The sequence below is a fragment of the Felis catus genome, chromosome E3 (genome assembly GCF_018350175.1).
Source record: "Felis catus isolate Fca126 chromosome E3, F.catus_Fca126_mat1.0, whole genome shotgun sequence".
Taxonomy (NCBI): Eukaryota; Metazoa; Chordata; class Mammalia; order Carnivora; family Felidae; genus Felis; species Felis catus.
The window spans coordinates 6,255,067-6,260,662 of record NC_058383.1 but is presented as its reverse complement, the minus strand read 5'-3'; the positions used below and the strand labels follow the sequence as shown (position 1 = coordinate 6,260,662).

The 5,596-nt window shown below is 43.7% G+C and overlaps 1 non-coding gene across 1 annotated transcript; it reads right to left on the bottom strand.

The window, feature by feature from the left end:
• Nucleotides 1-4,633: 4,633 nt before the first annotated feature.
• On the bottom strand, nt 4,634-4,739 carry LOC111558307. The gene has a single exon (XR_002739030.2). It is a non-coding gene; the product is annotated as a U6 spliceosomal RNA (small nuclear RNA).
• Nucleotides 4,740-5,596: the final 857 nt, after the last annotated feature.

Genomic DNA, 5,596 nt, shown 5'->3' with positions numbered 1-5,596 from the left:
GATTCTGTGTTTCCTTCTCTCTCTGTCCCTCCCCTGCTCACACTCTGTCTCTCTCCCTCTCTCTTTCAAAAATAAACATTAAAAAAATTTTTTTTAAGCTTCCCATTTTCTTTTATGATTCCCTAAATAAAGTCACAGATAGTGAAAGGAGTTCCAGCAGAAACTGCAAGAAGAAATGAATCTCCACTGACCATTTAATCAAGAATGAATTCCCTGTGTCAAGAGAAAGGAGAATCTTTCTGCAGCAATTTAGAAGATCAGACACATGTGAAGAGCTGGAACCAGGTCAAGAGACCAAAATTCTTGCGGAAACGTCAGAAATCCTCAATGGCCTCTCTCAAGGCCAGCTCATTTCCCGTGAGGGAAACACAAAAAAGGTGAGGCAGACTTCAGACAAAAGTTACTCAGAAGAAATCAAAAGCCTAACATATGTCTCTAATGTTTCTGGCAACGCATCTGGCAGGGGCTCATGAGGCCCAGCAGGGAATCCTCTGGAACCAGACTCCTCAGGAATAAGAAGGAACGTGGAGTTGTAAAGGTGCAGGGTCCAAGTGTAACCACGTCCCCCACAGGCTCAGGCCCGCTGGACAAGGGACCCTCCACTGAGTGCGTCATCCTCCTGAACCCAGGCCCAGACGCACAGACACTCATCTGTCCACAACAGCTGGCTGAGATGCTGGACTTCCCTTCCGACTCAGGCGTCACCCAGGAACAACAGGTCCCAGGGACTGAGACCAAGAGCCCCTGTCCTTCCCTTCGTCCAGGAAAACGAGGATCCTGCCCTCCAGGGATTCTCTCCTCCAGCGGTCTTTGCTGGCCCAACACATACTCCGCAGACAATAGAAATGTCTACATCCGGTGCTGGATTCCACCTCTGTCCACATGGTCCGAGGTGGTGATTTGCCTTCTAACGCAGCAACTGGACGGTCCAGGACCTTACCTAGGTAGCTTTATCTCTGCACTCAAGTAATTTTGAGTTTTTTCTCTTTTAGCCTCCTTGCTTTTTTTAGTTCAGAGAGTATATATATAGTGGGGTTCAAATTAGAATCTTGATAAAATTTTTCTCCAAATAATGATTAATAACAGAAGAATACTCAAATGTGAATCTTAAAAGTTAAATGATTCCACTTCATTCTATTTGAAGGTAGTATTAATATAGAATTTTTGTTGTTACTAAGTCTGTTAAAATAATCTAAAAATAAAGCACTGATTTCTAAGGCAATTTTGACCATTTTCCTCTTTCAGTTTTATCACTGTTACTTACATGATTCCATAATAGCTCAAATGATAGTGTCATAATACTAGAATTCTCAGGACAGGATTTCTAAACGTGCATTATAAATATGTGAATCCTTGGGGCGCCTGGGTGGCTCAGTCAGTGAAGTGTCTGACTTTGGCTCACATCACGATCTCACGGTTAGTGAGTTCGAGCCCCATGTTGGGCTCTGTGCTGACAGCTCGGAGCCTGGAGCCTGCTTCGGATTCTGCGTCTCCCTCCTTCTCTGCCCCCTCCCCCACTCATGCTCTGTCTCCCTCTGTCTCTCAAAAATAAATAAATGGTTAAAATTTTTTTTTTAGTTTTTAATTTACACCTTTGTAAATTATACCTCAATTTAAAAGTAACAAATTTAGGGGCGCCTGGGTGGCTCAGTCGGTTGGACGTCCGACTTCAGCTCAGGTCACGATCTCACGGTCCGTGAGTTCGAGCCTCGCGTCGGGCTCTGGGCTGACAGCTCGGAGCCTGGAGCCTGTTTCGGATTCTGTGTCTCCCTCTCTCTCTGACCCTCCCCTGCTCATGCTCTGTCTCTCTCTGTCTCAAAAATAAATAAATGTTAAAAAAAATTTTTAAAAAAAGATAAAATAAAAGTAACAAATTTAAACGAAAGGCCTAGAGAGTGACGTCAGCAAGATGGAGTATTAGAAAGCTCCGGGCCCGTTCCCCCACCCCCACCACCTGACACGTGACAAAGAACCAGAGACCCGCTGAAATACCTTTGCGGGAGCTCTGGGAATCTACAGCAAGTAAGCAAATGCCCAGCCAAGAAAAAGCTACATTCAAAATGATAGAACATTTCAAGGTGTTTTCACGCGCCCTTTCCCCACGTGCTCCCTGGTGTGGCACAGCACAATTTGGGGGAAGTGGCAGCCAGGTCCCGGGTCCCCCTTTTTTACAAACCAGAGGGCAAAGCAGCCTGTCAAGGGTTGTCTGAGGGGCTGATCTTCGGGTCCCTTAACTTGGAGCCCAGTCAAAAGCAGCACAGCTCAAATCTCAGAGCAGAGGAAGCAGCAAGCAGCAGCAGGCACAGCCTGTGGAACCCACAAGAGGACCGTCTGCAGACACCCGGCACAAGGTTACTGATTGAGGAACACGATAGGGCATCTGAGGCTCGAGAAGACAGGGGTGGCACTCTCAGGAACATTAAGTCATTCACTGATTCACTGATTCATTCATTGACTGACTGATTGATTGATCCATTCGTTGTTTAAAGTCCAGCATGGTACCCAATGCAGGGCTTGAACTCATGACCCTGAGATCAAGACCTGAGCTGAGATCAAGTCAGATGCCTAACTGACCATCCAGGCGCCTCTGGGAAATTAAGGCATTTAAAAGCAGCCAGGCTTCCAGGAAGGATTAGGCACACACACAGGCCCCGGGATGATGCACATCCAGATAAAACCCACACCTTTAAGCCCTTATGTTGTGCTGACCAGCAAAAGTCTTCCTCTGCACAGAACCAGTCTCTGAAAACTGGGACATGTTTCAAATTCCCAATTTTCAACAAAATATCACAAGGCAGAAATAAGAAACCATGGTTCAAATAAAGGAAAAAAACCCAAAGACCCAGAAATCGTTCTTGAAGAAACAGTATAAGACAAAGGCTTAACATTAGCTTATGAACATAGGCTTTTAAGACAAAGACCATAAAGCAACTGTCTTAAAAATGCTCAAAGAGCTAAAGGGAAACATGGGCAAAGAAGCAGTGGAAATCAGGAGAATAGTATATGAACAGAAATTCTGGAGCTGGAAAATATAGTAAGTAAACTGAAAAAAATCCATTAGAGGGTTCACTGGCAGACTTGAACAGGCAGAGGAAAGATTCTGTGAACTTGGGAGACAGGTCATTTGAAATCACTGACTCAGAGAAGCAGAAAGAAACAGAATGAAGAAAAGTGAAGAAAGGCTAAGCGTTAAGCGTTGTCTAGCGTACCATCAAGGGGGCCAAAATGGGCACTATGAGAATCCCAGAAGGAGAGGAGAGAGAGAAAGAGAGAATTATTTGAAGAAACAATGGCTGAAAACTTCCCAAATTTGAGGACAGACATGGATGTATAAATCCAAGAGGCTCAAGGACTGTAAGGAGGATAAACCCAAAGACACCTATACCGGGGCACATTATAATTAAACTGTCGAAAACCAAAGACATAATCTTCTAAAGCAGCAAGGGTGACTCACCGTGTATGAGAGATCCTTAACAAAATGATCAGCAGACTTCCTAGCAGAAACCATGGAGACTGGAAGAGTGGTATGATTAAAGTGCTGAAAGAAAAACAAAAACAAAAACAAACAAGCTGCCAGCCAAATTTTCTATATCCAGCAAACCTCACAAAATGAGGAAGAAATTAAAACATTTCCGGATAAATAAAAGCCAGAGGAATTCATCACCATTAGAGATGCCCTATAAGAAACAGCTTAGGCCTTCATGTTGGAATGAAAGGGTGCTAGACAGTAATCAAAGCCACACGAACATATAAAGTTCTCTAGTAATGGTTAAATACATGGGCAAGTATGGCGATTCGGTTTTGTAACTGGACTTTTACTTTGCTACACGACTTAAAAGCCCAGTGTGTAAAACCTATGTTTGTGGATATACAACGTTTAAGGATGTGGTTTGATACATCAACAAATGGAGGGCAGAACTACAAAAAAAGTAGAGTTTTTGTATGTGGTTGAAGTTGCTATCAATTCAAATGAGATTGCGATAATTTTAAGGTATTAAGTGTGATCCCCATGGTAACCACAAAGAAAATATCTGTAGGATATATACAAAAGCAAATGAGAAGGAACTAAAATGTCCCCACAGAAAAACAAAACAAACGAAAAACCAACTGAATACAAAGGAAGGCAGTAACCGGGTAAATGGGAGAAAAGCTCTAAGACACAGAAAACAAGTAACAAAATGGCAAGAGTAAGTCCTCTCTGGTCAGTAATTAGTTTAAATGTAAATGAATGAGGCGTGCCTGGGTGACTCAGTTAATCATCTGACTCATTTACAAAAATTTTTTCAAGTTTATTTATTTTGAGAGAGACGGAGACCACGTGAATGGGAGAGGGGCAGAGAGGGAGAGGGAGAGGCAGAGAATCCCAGGCGGGCTCCACACCGCCAGCACAAAGCTCAACCCAGGGCTCGAACTTATGAAACTGCAAGATCATGACCTGAGCCGAAACCAAGAGTCAGACGCCGAACCAACCGGGCCACCCCACAGTGTCTGACTCTTCACATTGGCTCGGGTCATGATCTCACGGTCGTGAGATCGAGCCCCAGACCGGGCTCTGGGCTGAGCGTGAAGCCTGCTTGAGATTCTCTCTCTCTCCCTCTCTGTCCTGCCCCCAAAATAAATAAATAGATTAATTAACTAATTTGAAAAAGTGAATGTAAACGTATCATCCTTGCACAGGGGCCACGCTAACCTTCTCTGCATCCTTCCAACTTTAGTATATGTGCTTCCGAAGCAAGCACAAAAGTGAATGTAAACGAATTAAACTCCATGATAATAAGACAGATTGGCAGAATGGATAAAAAACCAGGGTCCATCTGCACGCCGTCCACAAGACTCACTTTAGATAGAAGGACACACACGGCTTGAAAGTTAAAGGATGAAAAGGGGTATTCCACACAAAACAGTAATGACAGGAGAGCAGGAGTAGCTATATTGATGTCAGACAAAATAGACTTTAAGATAGGAACTATTTCAGAGGCAGAGAAGGGCAGCATATAATGATAAAAAGGTCAATTCCCTAAGAAGACAGAACAGGTACAAACATACACGCACCAATTATCGGAGCTCCTAAACATGTGAAGCCAATATTGACAGAATCAAAGGGAGAAATAGCTGTACGGTAAGTGTGGGACATTTCCAATACTCCACTTCCAATAATACACAGAACAAGCAGACTGAAGATCAGTAATGAAAACTCTAAACCCATCATACCCAAAAGACCCCTGCAGAACACTACCCAACATAATCCTACATACAGAAAAACCTAAGAAAATACATACCAAAAAATTGTTAGAACAAAAAACAAATATATACCATCTTCTTAAGGAGCCTTTTAGGTATTTTTTATCAAATCAGCCCCCATAAGAGGGGAACAATACTACTCCTGTTGACAAAGTACGGTCTAGGGGTGCCTGGGTGGCTCAGTCGGTTAAGCACCTGAGTTCGCTCGGGTCATGATCTCATGGTTTGTGAGTTCGAGCCCCACGTCGGGCTCTGTGCTGGCAGCTCGGAGGCTGGAGCCTGCTTTGGATTCTGTGTCTCCCTCTCTCTATGCCCCTCCCTCACTCTCACTGTGTCTCTCTCAAAAATAAATAAA